Source organism: Mchenga conophoros, linkage group LG5 (genome assembly GCF_057382185.1).
Source record: "Mchenga conophoros isolate Kocher_MC1m ecotype Shallow Benthic linkage group LG5, M_conophoros_male_GT1.1, whole genome shotgun sequence".
NCBI classification, from domain to species: Eukaryota; Metazoa; Chordata; class Actinopteri; order Cichliformes; family Cichlidae; genus Mchenga; species Mchenga conophoros.
In genome coordinates, this window is record NC_140530.1 from 34,629,844 (window position 1) to 34,647,821 (window position 17,978).

At 38.6% G+C, this 17,978-nt stretch overlaps 1 protein-coding gene across 2 annotated transcripts in view; it reads right to left on the reverse strand.

Annotated features, from left to right (window-relative positions):
• Positions 1-17,978, reverse strand: part of cdh22 (cadherin 22) — a 202,537-nt gene that overhangs the window by 128,319 nt on the left and 56,240 nt on the right. The window contains exon 2 of one of the 2 annotated variants that reach the window (XM_085275084.1): positions 15,585-15,708. The exons of the other annotated variant lie outside the window; for it this stretch is intronic. The gene's annotated coding sequence lies outside the window, so the exon portion shown is untranslated. The remainder of the gene's footprint in view (positions 1-15,584; positions 15,709-17,978) is intronic. 2 annotated transcript variants of the gene reach the window in all.

A 17,978-nucleotide genomic window follows, 5' to 3' on the forward strand; every position in this document is an offset into this window, starting at 1 on the left:
AGTCGAGTCCGTACTGCTTTCCTCAAGTGTGGTGCTGGTACTTGTTTGCTCTCTTCTTCCATCTAAGATTGGTAAACACAACTGCTGTCTGTGCTCTGCATGGGAATCAGCTGGGGAGCCTTCTCAGCCCTGTCTGCTTGGATTAATCTTTAACAGGTCAAGGTCAGACACATTACAACAATGCCAGCCCGGTAATAAGCATGTCTGAAGATTTCGCAAGCTCTAATTTAATTCATGAAATGTTATGTGAAGCAGTTGAGGGACAGAAAAGGGAGAGAGATAGGGTGAGAGGCAAAGAGGGAGAGAACAGGAGGAAAAGACAAGAGGTGAAGCAACTCAGTAGCTGAATTAATGGCGGGCTGCTGCAGGACCTTGTCATTGCACCACTAACAGTTTTCCTCTCTAACCTTCTCTGTGCATCTGAATGTGGCAATCAACTTCATTGGGGAATTAACAAGAGCATTAGAGTGTAGGACACAAGCAATCAGTATCTTCAAAGTTTGCCGTGCTGCCTTGCCAAAATGAAGCATTAACACTCATCAGATCCTACTTCACATAAAAACACATTTCACAGACACCCAAGATGCATACATTGGGAGCAAAGCTTTAGAACAAAATATTTCTAAACAGAGCATAATGTTGATTTAACATAAGGAGACAACACCATGCATTTGCTGTTGGTCTTATGGGATTTCTCCTTCATCTTGTTTCTTGTTGTTCCCATGAATGGTAATAGCCCCATATATCCTGGAAGGCTGAGGTTGTTAGTAGAGCTTGCTGCTGGAAATTGAAAATCTCTTGTCAAGTTTCAAGACTTTTTGGGCGGATGAGGAACGAGAGGCTATAACAGCCTGATAAGTGAAAAGAAATTGGTTTTGAATCAAAAATAAATTACAACCCTGTTTCCTAAAAAGGAGAGATGATGTTGTGTAAAATGTAAAAAAAAAAAAAAAATTTGCAGATCATGTAAAACATATATCTTATCGTTAACGGTACAATTATTACTATTATAATTGTTATTATAATATCCAATGGTTTCTGTCTCTGACTTCCTGTATTTCTCATGCCCATGTCAGCATGACATAGTGTTAATGAAAAAAAGACTCTTGGTGTATTTTACCTGTATTTTTGGGGCTTAACTCTAAACATGGTGTGCAAGGGCTTAGTGAAAAGTTACAGGACTGAGCCAAAGCTTTGGCACCACACTCACAGATTTCCCAGTCCCTATTATGCACTTGTTCTCATAACATAGTATCAACTATACAGTTACGTTAAGCGTATGCTTTCCCCCTGTTAATTTCAAAACAATGAGGAGTAAATTTCTTTCTAAAAATCTTAGTAAATTATATTTGAAATATTCTCATCACAAAATGTTGCTTTCTGAAAACATTAACAAACACATTAGACCAACAGACCAAAACTGACACTGTACCTCTTTAATAAACAAACAGTAGCTGTATAATGCTGACGTAGACCTTTAGCATATCTGTTCCTTTGTGGATAAGCAGTTTGGGAAAAAAGAAAAAAAAAAACAAAGGAAAAGAATAACATTTGGCGCATGGTATATTAAAAAGTTTTGTGTACATAAATAAAAAAGGCTAAAAATGATTACTCACTCTTTGTGAGATTTGGCACTCATATAGCACAGCAAAAACAGACAGTAACCTGCAATTAATTAACCAGTGTTAGTGAATATCACATGTTAGGTATATCACTATATAAATGCATGAAAAAATAAAGAAAAGAAAAAAATATATAAACAAGATCTACAGATTCCTTTGCCATCTGAGTTATTTTGACATGGACTGAGACAAAAAGAAAAACTGTCTAAGTGTGGTCTGACAGATTACAATTTTTATCACAGTTTTATGACTTTGCATGTTCGAATTCTATGAATTCTATGATGTTTTGTGGATGCTATGCTCAGTGATTTATACAGTTTTTAAACCAACATATGGTGCCACACAGCTCGGGAAAAGTCTGTTTTATTCAACTAAGACAATACCAAACCGCACGCTGCACACATAGCAGAAGCATGGCTCCACAGTAAAATACCCATGAACCATCACCCAGTGAAAAGATTTGGCACATTTTGAAACAAAAAAATATTTTTTAAAAATATGCACTCAGCTGTTGAGTTTGTGGAATCCCATATCAAGCAAGACTGGGAAACAATGTTGCACTTTTTTAATATTTTAAAAGATGAGGCACACAGTTGTAAACATGTTCCCATCTGAACTTTTTTTTAAAAAGTGGTATTAGTATCAAATTTTTAAAGGCATATTTTTTTCTCCAAAAATGATAAAATATGCTGTTTTCAACACCTGTGATATCTTCAATAAATAGTGATTTTCATTTTGGTGCATCTTACAATATCCCAACTTTATGGGAAACAGAGTTGTAGCCTTATATAAAAAAGACTTTTCAGCCTGCACAGCTGAGAAAAATAGAATGATTTTTCACTTCCAAGTTGGAGACAGAAAGGGCCTGAAGGTGTTCAGGTAGTAGTGTGTGCGTGGGTTGACTTTCCTGTCCAATGCTGTGAGTAAATGGCTGCTTCTGACCTCAGCCTTGCTCTACATAGTGATGAGTGATAGAAAACTATACGGTAAGTGCATAGATGTGAAACCCATCACATACATCTCACACATAAAAACATTTGTCACATTAATAGGAAAGTCTATTTAATCTGTTTGATCACTTACTCCTACCTACAAAATTCTGCGAAAATCCTTATTTTCTGCTTTAGCTGATAGTGTGACCAATATGCCTTAAAGATAGCATCACCTATTTTTTTTGGCTATTTCCACAACTGTACTGTGAAAACTTTAGGTACTAACAGTAAACCAGTGGTTCTCAAACTTTTTGCATCATTCCCCACATGGCAGGAAGAAATATTTTCATTTCCCACCTAAACAAAACAATGACAGAAAAGCCTAGCTGCAACTTTGTTTAGATAATAAGCTCATTCACAATAATTCCTTCAGTAATTTTTGTTCTAAACTAAAAACTTTCATTTCAAATGACTATTTGTAACTTTTGTCACTAGACTGCTTCGTCAGCCTGCAGCACTTCTTCAAAAAAGCAACAAGTTAAACAGAATGCAAACACTGACAAACATGGAAACATAAAGTTCAGTCTTCGTCTTATGAAAAAAGAAATCCAAAAACTTGTGAACAGAGATTAAAAATATACAATTTAGTGAGAGTTTAATACTTTTCACTCTTAGTGGCTGCAGTGAGCTTGTTTTTGACTGCAGAGCAGTGGCGGGGCGTGGTCTGTGGCAGGGCTGCGGGGGAGGCGTAAGTATCTGAGAGGCATCATGCCTTGCCGGCTTAAAACAGGATAAACTGGGTCCTGTTCTTGTTTTTGATGTGTGTAGGGTGTAGGGTGTAGTCGAAAACCTGCAGCCGCGTGTCTTGCAGCTGTCAACTGCCAGGTAACTTGCACCCCACCTGTCAGAACTCTGTGTCCCACCTGTGGGGCGCGCCACACACTTTGAGAACCACTACACCGCGGCCCGCACTTCAACTTTTGCTTGAGTGTATTGCACTTCTTAGTTTAAACACCAGGGGGAGCTGCTTTTGATCAAGGCAGTTGCTCCACCAAAAAGGACAATCACAGAAGAAATTTACCCCCAAGTTACTAAACATGGCAGAATCAAAGAAGCGAAAGGTAGAAAGAGAGTGCAGAAAATTTCAGACACGGTGGGAGAGTGAATATTTCTTCAAAGAATTCAAGGGGAAGTGTGTCTGTTTGATCTGCACTGAAACTGTGGCAATTATGAAAGAGTATAATGTACGACGTCATTATGAAACCAAACATCAGGCCTATGCATCCTACACTGGTGCTGAGCAAGAGCAGAAATTAAAGCAAAGGGTAGCTATCCTGCAGGGTCAGCAACAGTATTTTTTTCGTGCTCAAATTGTCCAGGAAAAGGTTACAATAGCCAGCTATGAGGTCGCCCAACTCATCGCAAGACATGGCAAGCCTTTTTCAGACGAAGACCTCATAAAACACCACTTCGTTAAAGTCACCGAAATAATGTGCCCGGAAAAAGTGCAGGACTTCAACAACGTCAGCGTGTCCAGAAATCCAGTTGTGCGACGCATTGAAGACTTGTCAGCCAACATTAAACTGCAACTGTCTGATAAAGCTGTGCTTTTGATTTTTACTCCATCGCATGCAATGAGAGCACCGATGCCACAGACACCACACAACTGATAATTTTTTTGCGGCGAGTGGACGAGTGGACGAGAGCACGAGCGCTTTAGGTGAGTAAAAAATATATTCCACAGTACCCGTGTGTTAATGTGCAGGAGGTACACATGCTTCAAATATCAATAATGCACATCAATTCTGTCACTACCCTGCTTTTGCACACCACTTTCTTATATGTGTTTTTCTTGTTAACACACCGAGTACACACCGCTGTGCACAGCACACGCACACGCAAAGTCAGCTGATCTCATCTGATGCAGATCTGCTCCTTGATCAAGTGACATTTGTCCGGATTTTTGCCACGAGTGGCGTCGGATCAGCACCGCAGCTGGATGGCCCGATTTACATACCCAGCGCAGCTGATACTCACCAGAATAATTTACTAAAATTATATGGACTCCTGTTATTAAGTCCAGTTCAGTCTGTTAATATTGATAATCGTTTCAAACGGACGTTAATAGATGTTTTGCTAAGCCTAATAACTTAAACAACAAGCTTGAAATGTACCCGTCCCATTTCCCCCTTTATTGTTTTTTCTCTGTGCTGTAAATCTTCTGTCTAAGAAGAAATCTGAGGCTGCTGTTCTGAGAATGAGCTACCAAAGCTTTTTCTGAATAAATCAATAAAGATCTATTCATGGAAAGCTGAGGTGAAGGCAGTTTTGTCTTTAATTATATTCAACAATATAACACATTTGACCACTTTTAAGTGATTTTTCTAACTTTAATACACTAAAGTTAAGGTTATATACCTAATTTCTAGTAAGTGGCCCAGCCCCTCCTATATTTTTATGTATGTGGCCCTCAGTGAAAAAAGTTTGGACACCCCCGTTTTAGATGTTGCAATTAAGGCATTGTGGGGCCATAACATCTGTTCCAGATGAAATTTGGGACCAATTACATGCTTCACAGACAACAAAAGAAGATATTTTTTTAAATCTCAACTTAAACAAAACCTTTATAAAAACACTTATTGGGCTTGGAATGATCAGTGGTCAGTGATTTTATGTTTATGGATGAGTGCATGTCTATATTGGTCAGAGAAGGTCAGTGTTTCTTTTTTCCTTTTCTGTGAACTGTGTAAAATGACACTGAGTATCTGCAATTTCAATGCTTGCCTTGAACAATTTCATGTCCTAAATAATTTACGGGACACTAAAAATATAAAAGCAGCTAACTAAAAACAAAACAAACAAAAAAGAGAGAGATAAATACAGAAATAAGCCATGAACCGATCCATATCAGTTATGTGTCTGACCACAGTGTGTAGTGCTCTGGTAGGGGCCAGCTCATAGTTTGATTTTAAAGCCCCATGAACACTCGTACTGTGTATTTATCATAGCGCAATGGAAAGTTATGACCCTAAAAAAACAACAACATACAAATAAATAAATAAATAACTACACATACATGCACACACACACAAGCCTGCACAGTCAATCATGTATATATTCCTCTTCGTGCTCATACACAGAGAACACAGCTGCGGGACTGAGGTAACATAAAAGAAAACAAATAGTCACAGCTGCTAGCCATTTAATGACCCCCTGTTACTATGACAGTAATAGCCCTCCAAGCAGCATTGGGGTATTATGGCTAGTAGTCACACAATACACTCAGCAGAAAAAAATTCTACTACAGGTCTCTGACACTACATGAGGAATGTTTGCATTATTAAAAAGGTTTAAAAAATAAAATGGATTTATCTTTTCATATGCTAAATTGGATGCTGAATACCCTCTGCTCAAGAAGTTGCTTTGTATTTCATCATATAGGATCAGAGTACATATTTATCAAGCATCCACAATCACTCCTAGGAACTACACAGAAGTTCAAATATGATTTATGTTATTATTGAAGCTGCCCACAATCATTTTAGCATGAATAAAACTGTTCATTGAAGAATTAGTGATCCCACTCAAGTCAGAGTCTAGATCACTGAAGGGCTAACCAGTGATAGCAACTTGATTTAAGTGATCACTAGGTGCAAGATAAGCGAAGATCATTTTAATTGATTAAATTACATTAAAATATGTTTTTTTCTGGAGACGGAGCTCATGTGTGCCATATGATGTGAATATGGCATGAGAATTGCAAAATTAGACTCATAAAGAGAGTCATAAAAAAGTACGGGGGAAAGGGAAAAGTACATAGCGATTGAAACAAAGATAATGAAAGGCATTTATCTTACAAAGTAGCCCTTTTCAACAAATCTGTGCTGGATGAAACTTAGAATAACAGCCTAACAGAATAACAGAGTGTGGAGTGAGTGCATATGAGAGCATGAGGGTGGGAATGGATGTTTGTGTCTGTGTGTGCCCGTATGTCTGTGTCTATATGTCAGGTTGGGTATCAGACGCCACCTCTCTGGGGACACCTCAGGCCCTCCAAGGTTTGGAGGCCTATCTCCACCCACCACCACTTCCCCTGCCGGTGGCGAACTCCCTCAGGTGTCGGTGTGTTGGTGGTTCTTTGTGTCTGGGGGTGGGCGTCCGGGTACACACCGGCTCACTCCTTGGCGGCCGCTTGTCGGGGCCTGGGGCCTGGGGCTCGCTCGGGCCCCTTTGGAGGTGGGGTGCCCCCGGCCTCTCGGCCTGGGGCTCGGTCACTCAGGCACAGCTGGGGGCCGGCGGAGCTCACGGGCGCGTCACTGCAACTCCCCCTGACTTCTGCTCCGCGGCTGCTGGGCGAGCCCTCATCTGGGACTCTCCTCAGCTCTTACTGGAACAGTGGCGCAGCTGCCCCTCTGTTGGTCTTCCATGGTCTCTTGTGTTCTGGGGGCCTCTGGATGTCTGGAGTTTTGATCTCCTCCATACCCGCTTCACACCCTGGAGGACGGGGCTGTGGCCCCCCCACACTCCCTAGCAGATCATTACATGGAGAAACCTTTGGAATGCAAGCATGCTGATCCACACAGGTATGCACACATGGGTATTCACAGACGCGGACTAAAGCTTTCTTGGCTGCTACCTCAAAGCACACTGTGCGCTGTCTATCTTGCGTGCTGCACAATATCGTTTATTATTTAGTAAATATTGATATCTATGACTAGCTAGTTTATTGTGATGGTGCTTTGTTTTCTCTATTATTATGTTGCTCTTTGTTGTTTGCTGTCTCCTCTGTTTGTTTTTTTTTGTTTGTTTGTTTGTTTTTTTCTCCATACAGGTGACCCAGGAGTTCTTTTTTTTTTTCTCTCTCTCTTCCCCCCCCTTCTCACCGTCTCTTCTCCCCTTTGGTTTTCTTTCTTTCTCTCCCCTCTTTCTCTCATTCATTCCCCCTGTCCTATTTATTAAAAAAAAAAAAAAAAATGACAAAGGATGAACTGAAGCTCTGCCATCACGTAATGTCGCATACTGCTGTTTCTGATGTCATTTAGAAAAAAAAAAAAAAAAAAAAAAAAAAAAAAGAATAACAGCCTCTAAACTTAATGCTAGCAAATGCAAAGCATATCTGTAAAATTAGTTAAAGTTAAAATTCTCAAACACAAGAGGTTTAAAAGCCTCACAACTACAAGCTTTTTTCTCAAAACATGGCAAAGCTATATTTTTAACTACTAAAATGGGTGGGGTTTTTTTCATGCAAAGAAATTGATCCTTTTACATGAATCCATTTTGAAAGTGCATTCAGTACTTACACCTTGTGAAAACTGAGTAATAGCTTGGCACATCTTTCTTATGACACGGAACAGGTGTTATGAAGCTACTTCATAGGTATGGTAATTGCTGCCAGCCCAAAGACTTCAAGACGCCAGCCTTGATTCTTTAGGAAGTGTAGAGATAAATAAGCTCCTTTAATGAGAATCTAAGTCACGCTGAGCTTCTACACTCTTGGATAAGCAACACAACTCATCCCCTGCAGGGATTACACAATGTAGTTCTTCAGCTGAACATCCACCTTCATTCAGCTACAGAAACGTCTGCAGTGTGCTGTTATATGGTTGTTTTGGGTGTATGCCACACCATCAGTAATGACTTAAGTGTAATCTGATTGCTCTAAACAGATGATCTAATGACTCAGTGTGTTTAGTGTCCTGGCTTGTGTGTACTTGGAAGCCTTTATTTAGAACGGCTCAACTTCAGAAAATGCAAGAATGAAAAGTTCATACCGTGTTACTGCTCATTATAAGAGACGAGCTAATACTGCAATTAAATGTTTCCACCTTTCTGTAATTAGCAATGGTTTGTCACTCTCTTTGAATTTGTTTCTTAGTTAATATAAGCTAACAGAAAAATCATTTGATCATTAAATGGCCATCAATTTTCAGAAGGTTCACACAGACATTCAGCTGAGATAGAGGAGATTTTGCTGGCACATAATATGGCTCAGTGAGCAGAGCCATAAAACAGTTGACTGCCTGATGATAACCGACAACTACAAATCAGAGATATACACAAGATTGGACAAACCCCAGAAAGATGGATGCCATAATACACAAACACACAAATATACACACACACACACACATCACATGTTGAGTCAATATGCTCGTCCTCCGGATTCTTTAGACGCTTAACTCCTGCCATTTATACAGGTTAAAAAACAAAACAAAGATTGGCAAGAGTGGGTTGAACAGATGGCAAAAGAGAACACCAAGGTGAGGAAAATTAGTCAATTGAAGGCATTTCCTCCTAATTTGAAAACAAAGGAATAGTTGAATGACACAAGCGGCACTTGATAAAAGACAAAGAAAGGCCTGGGCAGAGAAAGGGAGCAGGGAAAATCCAGAGGCATTGGCTGAGTGATCGTTTGTGTCTCATCCTTTACCCCAATGGCACAGAGCTCAATCAAATTCTCTTCATTCTTGACCATGCATTAGCTTAGCAAGCAGAGACCTTCTTTCACTCCCTCAATTAAATTTCCACCCGCACATAATTAACGACTGTTTTGTCCACAGATCAATAATGTGCCTGTTCATTAAAAGTCCCTTTGCTCCCTTAAAGATCCCTTTGCTTAGTTCGCTACGGCATCTGAGAAAGGGGTAGCACCTAACAAGTTTTCTATTGCAGCTTCATGTCTCTGGATTTTTTTCCCTTTTCTTTTTTCTTCAACTAGTGCAGAGTAAAGAAGAAAGCCAAACTCACAAGAAATGAGGGAAGCTTCATTTGAATGACTTTGGGAAACTTTGAATGCCCAACTCATAGTAGCAGTCATAGTCTGACTCTTTGTCTCAGTTACTATATTTATAGTTCAAAACATAAGAGAAACAACATGTACTGTAAGACAAACATGTACTACACGTACTAACTATACATTCCTGCCCTGGTATTAACTGTAATGTCCACGTCAGTTCCACAACTATCACCACTTTCTGTGATGCACAAACAAAAACCTGTCTTGTACTTTTTAAAAGATAAAAGATCAATAAAGATTTAACATGGAGCATGCCAACCACCTGCCATAGCTAACACACAGAATTATTACACCAGAGGTTCTTTCAACCTCAAGGTTGCACATACACACACATGTACACACACACGCACACACACACACACACACACACACACACACACACACACACACACACACACACACACACACACACACACACACACAGATTCACATTCACAAACACTTTCCCAGTGTAATGATCAGACTGCACTATGCTGTTGCCTCTTGCCTCTCCCATCTGCTACGGAACCACAACATCTCAAGCGATAACAGAGTTTGAACGCACAGCAGTCCCAAACTGGGTATGTTTTTATTGTTTTTATAGGATTACACAGTATCTTTGAATTACAGTACGAAATGTCTTTGCACCAGCTAGAAGTTGTTCAAGTAAGCTCAGCTGTAACAATTTTACTTGTGTAGTTCTGTTTTGTGGCCATTCCTTTGTAAGTTTTTCAAAGTTTAATCTCAACTTTGTTTAAATTCAACTTTACTTGACTTTACTGTTCATACTGGACTTAATAAAGGCTGACAGCAAATCAAATCCAATATCTTAGGTAGTCTTCATAAAGGACATGACAGAAGGTATTTGCCAGAACATGTTTTTAGGCTGTTTAGGTCAGTCTTTGTAACAATACAGGCCAATTAATACATGTACTGTCATGCTGTAGGCCTTTAAAGAATAGATTTGAAATTTGTGAAATTTTCTAAGATATTGTGTAAAATAATAGCACTACTCACTTGCTGATTTATTGATACTTTAAAATTGGCCTGCAGGTTGCAATTTATATACGTTGGTTCAGTTGAAGTAGGCTTCCCCCTTGGGATTGCGTCAGGAAGGACATATCATGTAAAACTCTGCCATCCAGGGCTGACAATTATTATTATTCAGACTATTTCAGTGTCTAACGTTTTTATCATCCCTTGAAACTGAAGACAGCTTTTTTGTATCACACCTTAAATAATACTGTCTCATGTTACAGCCTTATTCCAAAATGGGATCAATTGATTTCTCACCTCAAAATTCCATGACCAATATGCATATATCATGGATATAAGTATTCACAGCCCTTGTTCAGTACTTGGTTAAAGCTCTTGGCAGCAGTTACAACCTCAAGCCATTTTGAGTATGATGCTGCAAACTTGGTACACACATTTATTGACAGTTTCTTCTTTGGAGAACCTCTCAAGCTCAATCAAGTTGGGCCTGGTGGTTCCATTCTTCTTCCATTTACAGATAATGGAGGCCATTGTGATTTATTGTGACCTTCATTGCTGCAGAAATTTTTCTGTACCTTTCTCCTGATCTGTGCCTTGATACAATCCTGTCTCAGAGATCTACAGACAATTCCTAGACTTCGTTGCTTGGTTTGTGCACTGACATCCACTGTCAACTATGATACCATATATAGACAGGTGTGTGCCCTTCCAAATCATGTTCAATTAGGTGAATTTACTGGAGGTGGACTCCAGCCAAGTTGTCGAGAAAAATCTGACAAATGATCAGTGGAAACAGGATGCACCTGTGCTCAACTTTGAGTGTCATGTCAGGCTGTGAATACGTGTGTAAAATGTTATATACACATTTATAACATTTTACATTTATATTTTTAAATACATTCTTTGAATTTATATATACACATTTATACAAGCAAACCCTAAAGTCATTATTGGGTGTTGTGTGCAGAATATTGTGTATGGTGAAGAATAACTTTGAATAATGTTTAGTAATATTTGAGGTTAATATATACCGAGTTGACAATATGGCCTTTTTAAATTTCTATGTTATAATATTAATTAATTAGTTTATATTTTTTGAACAGACTCTTATTTTTATGCATAAAAAGACACATTTTAGAGACAAAATCTGCCAAAATAGTAGTCCTGAAGATGTAATCTGAAGAGGGATGACTCAGTTATTACTCTTTTTAGTTTGTTTCTTTGTTTTATTTAGTTTTATAGCAAAATGGGAAAATCTAAAGTTAGATACACAATAAAAAGTAGCCATGTGTTGTTGTAGCATTATTACATAATCTAACAAGAGGCAGGAAAACAGCTGATAACAGAACAGCAGAAATGAAAAATGCAAGGAAATAAACTGACAACCATTTTTCATGAAGCACTCTATCCCAAATATTCCCTTCATCTGTTTGTATGTGAGGACCCAATTTTTCAGAGCCAATTTAGAACTATTCCACCCATGGTCACTCTTGCTGCAGATGAATCCCCTTGTGTAATATCTGGCAGTCTCTAGGCATCCCTCTATTTACTCCCTTTCTCATAAACTAGTGTAAAATTGGCCCTTTGAATCTTCACCACAGTTGATTCCTCATTCAGTGAGGCAGCCGTTCCCAGTGCGCAGTCAAATTCTTTCTTTATTTTGTGTAATATGCTAAACACTGCCACATAAGTTCTCTCTGTCTGTTTCTTTAGACGGATGAATGTGGCAGAACAGCTCTGAATTCCCTTGCTCCCAGTGCTATGATGTGTGCCAGTCTCCTGGATTATGAGACATATGGAGGTATGTGAGTACACAAGCTAGAGCAAATGAACTCAGAGAGACTAGCACACTATCATATGCAAACAGTCTACAAAGTGTATGCATAAATACTGTGATGGGAAAAACCAATATAGACATGCACTCATCCATAAACATACAAATTCACACATTGTTAAATCTTGCATATTACAAATTTTAGTGCAGTAAGAGAGTTTAAATTTTGGAAATGCCTAAAAACCCCAACTTAGATATGCAGACGTAAGAGTAATATTTTCATTTTGAGAAGTTAATCCAAATCTTTAGTTGTTAAACCGCAGGGGCTGGAGGAACACTCTAAAGAGCACTTCCCTTTCCCATTATATAATAGGGGCAAAGCAAAACTGTTTCTTAAGATTAAATGTAAATTTGAATTGCTGTTAAACATTAATAGCTGACTAATTAAAATAGAAATGTGGACCAACATATAAACGGAATCACTGCAGCATGAATAATGCTGCTTTAAAATGATAAAAAAAAAAATCAGATCTTTTGTGTTTTGACCTTGTTTTCTTGCAATAATGAACATGGACATAAAATAAGCGTAAAACAGACGTGACAGCCTCTTAGACCACATTGTGTTGTGCTGATGGCTGCCATCTGTCCTGTGAAACTAGACCACAAAGGTCACTTTCATTTTGACAACTTATTGTCAAAGTATAGGTTTGTGTATGTGTGTGTGAAGGTCTTTGTGTTGCTGAAAGTACCAGTTTCTCTGTGTGTGCAGTAAGTCTTTTTTTCATCAGTGCTGAGGGATTTAAAGCTAGTAATGCCTTATCCTGGCTTGGTACCAGTGACATATTTATCACTAGTCTACCTCTTTGAACTGAAGATGCTCTGGGGTGTCAAGAAAAAAAGACAATAATTCATATGTAACATCCTCTTTTTGTATGTCTTGTGATACATCTTTGAAGAACTTGCTGTTGTTGTATTTTGCTAAACCTTGTATGAACACATGAAACACACTTTCCTTCCACAGTGCTGGATTCATGCCAAATATCTTGTGGAAATGATTGATACTGCTAATGCTTGTCCACTGGAGCCAGGAAAGTTCCATTAGCATTAACACTGGAACGAGAGAGGAGCCTCTCTGCCTCTGTCCAATCATGAAAAGGATTAACCATGAGCATTTAAATTTTAACAATGAATCAACAATTAATATTTAATATTTTGTTTTCTCTGTACAAAACCCAAAGTGTCAAAAACAAGCCGATCCACTGTGGGCACGGTAGCCTCATTAATGTGAAGGGACCAGGAAATTAACATGCTCAGACAAGAAAATGACTTGGAAAGTGTCAGGGACCACTGGATTTGGAGACATTAAAAATTTTCTTTGAACTATGTCCTCATGTAGGAGCACATTATTCTCCGAGGCAATATTACAACCCTGTAGCTCAATGTTACGGTCACCAGTTATAATAATATCACGGTTGTTTGTAAGAAGTCATGTATTTTCTGTCATTTTGGTCTGATAGATTGATCCAAGTACATGTGTTATATAAGACTTAGACACCATTTTTATGGACTAGAAAGAGTGATGAACTGTTATGACGTGGAATTTAAAAAGGTTTTGTTTTTCCACTCATTTAGAAACCAGCTGCTGAATTCACTCAAAACTGACCCAGAATTCAAAAGTGAACTGAATTAAGCTACAGATTATGTTTTCAGTTTTGTCAACAGTATAATCTTTAATCTGTGCTTGCATTTAACAGACATTGTGCCAAAACTGTGAGCTCAGGGACTAGATGTGTCCCGAATACACCTTGAAAGTCAAAGTTACTTTTACAATAACATCTTGTGTATACAAGCTTGTACGTTTTAATAAAAGAACCAGATATTGTGCTCTGAAGACGTTTTTGTCCCGTTACTGCTTTCTTATTTTTGAATATTTGTGTCAGATCATCTATTTTCTCACAAGTCTTGGTGATCATCAAGATGATGATGCACACTTTTTTTTCGTGTGAAGATTATGTTATCAGTATATGATGTGTTAATTAGCAGCTAAGCAAACCCATTTCCTTGTTTCAGGCATTTTAAATTAGAATTATATCAATTATCGTCTTTTACCAAACTCTTGCCACAAAATCAGTGAGCCTATTGAGTAAAATGTCTCTAACAAAGATTAAGAACTCTTTGCTGGAAGAGCAGTTTTCACTAAGCAGTCTGTATTTCCTGTTACAAAAGGCCAATTGATACTAATGACTTATCCCTTTTAAAAAGAAATCACATTAATTGCCGGTATTTCCCATCACCCTTAAACCTCACCAAAATTCATTGAGCCTATCAGTTAACCCCTTATATACCAACTCAATTACTAACCTATATGGCAAACTTGGATTGGAATATTAATATGAGTGTTTTTGTTGTGATAACTGCTGTGGTAAATGCTTACACAGGTACACTATAGTATCATATAATAATACTAATAGGATGACATGGCAATGTCTTCTGAAAGCCAGAACAACTTTTCATGTTACAGTAGCACCGTTACACTGTAGCTGGAAACAGAAAAAAAATAATTAAAAAAAGGAGAGATTCATTTTTTTTACAGAAAAAAGATCACAGACTCAAAGCACTATATTAAGTATGCATAGTATTTTTTAGTGCCTCAGTAAAATGCATGTGATATCACCATAACAAGTCAATTTTAACTTGGAGAACATGGTTCACAATAAGACTGGGATAAATTCCTGCAGGACATCTGCAGGCTATTTTCAATTCCTAAGGGATAGCTATGAGCTGTGTAACACTGCACACACTAATGCACAGACGCAGACACAGACACACACACACACAGGCACACACACACAACAGCAGCAAAACATCACCCCTGGATGTATCAGATTACACCATGCAGTACATTCAATTGCATCTGATGGCAGATGGTGTAAACAAAATCAAACACACGTAATCTTGAGGACTGGATCCTTCAGTGAGTTATTAACCCTGATATTCAAAAACCTGACTAAGGACTAGACATATTAAGGCAAGGAGCAGCATGTGAGGCATCTGAGCTGAGTCATATCTTTTTTAAACTGCTTATTTAGCTGGGTTTCTTTTTCAATGTTATTATAATCACATGTTTGTTACACTAAATGCAATGAAACTGTTGTACATACAAATATGATATGACATGTGATATGAAATAATCTTTTTTTTTGTTGAGATTAAGCTTACCTACAGTGGTGATGTAGTTTGATACTTTGGAGTGGTGTATAGGCCACTGGTGTACAGTAAGCATCTTCATTTTATTGTCTTAAAAAGATGTGTAAGATTACCAGGTCAATGCAAGCATTAAAGCAGATAATAGGTAGGCAAATTAAACAGATTGCTGGTCAGTTTGCTAATGGTTGTCTAAACACTTTTTAAAATTACTAAAAATGGAGAAACTAAGCAGACCTTATTACCTCATTGCCCATGGCATATGTAAATAACAGACTCACCATCCCTCAGCCAGATGACCTTGCTGACACTTTGTGCGAATGATGGCTCTCAGGTCCTTCAGGTTGTCTTTATTATGCCATCTAACATTAGTCTCTCTCGAACACCGTGTCTCCTCCTCAACTTCTGAAAAATAAAACATACCCTAGAGTGAATTTCTTTGTTTGTTCCAGTTTAAATAAATTAATCCCCCAGTTAGATTTTTAATGGGGGTGTTAGGGGCAGGTGGGGTGGTGGAAACGAGGAGGAAAGAGAGGGAGGCAATTTGCTAATGGAACAGAGAAAAATGGTGTATGGGCCCAGGATGAAAAAGGAGGAGAAAAAAAAAACCTTGGTCTGTCTGGAGAGTAAAAGACTGAGCTATAGAGCGGGCGCTAAAGTGGTTTTAAAAAAGATCATTAACTGCCATCTTCATCTCAGGTGCAAGGTTAGAGAGTGAGGGATACTTCAAGAAACATAGGAGAGTGGAAGAGTAAAGTCTACGAACTTCATTTAATTACCTGCTTTAGATCTGCAATGCCCCCCCAAGCCCATCCCTACACACACACATGCATACCCTCATACCCCCACATCCTCTCACCCCGATGCAGCCATTGCACAGTCCTGTCCTACACAACGACTGAGTCTGCCACTCTTACCTTGAGGGTAAGATGCAGTGGACCCTTGAGACTGTGACACAGGTATTTAACTATTAATTACTGTGCAACTGGAGTCTACAAACTTTGTCCTGATACCCAGTTGCCCTGTAACTGCATGTTTAGATTAGAAGCCACAGACTCAGTCAGCAACATGACACTCCAGGATTTAGGCCTCTTAATTTGGTAAAACAGTATTTACAGATATTACTCGTGTGTGAGACATTTTTATCCAGCTCTTGAAGTTGAAGAGAGCCTTTTTGTGCCACAGCTTAAATAGTATATAGTGTCAGTATCATTTTTTAATTCACAATGGAACCTAAATCTCTTTTAATCACTGCAAATGGCAGAGTAGCCAGATAAGGCTGACACAATATGAAAAGGGGAATCAGTTGTATCCAAAATCAGCCTGGAGAAGAATGCTAACCTTGAATAATGTTCAATTACTTTTGAGGCTACTACATGCTGAATCAACAAATCCGCCTTAGTATTTTAAACCACTAGATTAAAAGGCTATCTGATTAGATTAGATGTTTTGTAAGGACTGTGATATTTCATGCATAAGAGGACACATTTACACACAAGCTGCAAAGGCTCTGTGCGCAAGTACCACAGAGCAGCGACCCGGTACCACTTGTGTTTACACCGTCGTTAAAGACTATTGTAGGATATATCACATGCTTGGTTAACCATATCATTCTAATAGACTGCTAAGAATAGGGGTATTTTGATCAAGTGGATAAGAGGCCCTTGCGGATAGAAAGAAAGCAGTTTAACAAATACCTACAGAAATTTGACTCTAAACAAAGTAATGCTGTGATCAAGCGAATGTGAACTCAAGGAAAAAAAAGTTGAAGCAAAAGTGAATGGCATGACATTGATTTTCTACCATGATGATTTATCTATTCACCACAAACAAAGTATAGAAAACAAAAGGAATCTTCTGGCGACTGCAGCTAAACAGTTGCACTGGGCCTTGCTGAGATCCTGAAGCTTATCGTGATCAAAAGCCGCATGATGCAAAATCCTCACTGGGCTTGAGATTGTTACATTGTTTTTCATTTGTTTGTTATTATCATTCTGTCCATCCACTCCTTTTCCCCCTCTAATTGCCTCTGTGAAGGGACTTTTATCATTTTAGATATCATCGTTATAGTCCCCTGACTTGAAAAAATACATAAGTCAGTGAATATGGGTATGCATCTTAATTAGTTGTTTAGAATGGTGATGAAACGTTTTACTTTTTAACCATTTCACTGTTTCATTGAGTGTTGAAAAGGAATCTAAACCATTTTTCACATTATGAGAAAGGAAATAGGAGGAATACCCCAAAATAAAATGATCGTTACATCTTCTAATCATCACACCATGCCCTCTTGTGTATAGTCGCATGGACTCCCCGAGAGCACAGAACGCGGTCCTCTGAGAAGCAGCTATGCTGCTTTTTCACCTACCAGTGTGTATATTTTCTGCTGCATGCTGTGGCTCTGGGGGTGTTTTACACTGATTCCCGGGAGGCATGAGTCTATTTATACAGGATCTTAAAACAGGATAGTCATACACCTCCCACCTCCCAGCTCCACCCTTGCAGCACCAGCTTTAGGTGACACACAGCCACATGATAGCCCAATCTAATCTTTTAATCGCTCTGGTAACTTCATGTCTCAGGGTGAGTTGGAGCAAGCTAACGGTGGGGATGGAAAATCGTCTGCAGAGATATGATATGATCCTTGAACACGTAACAAAAAAGACACACACACA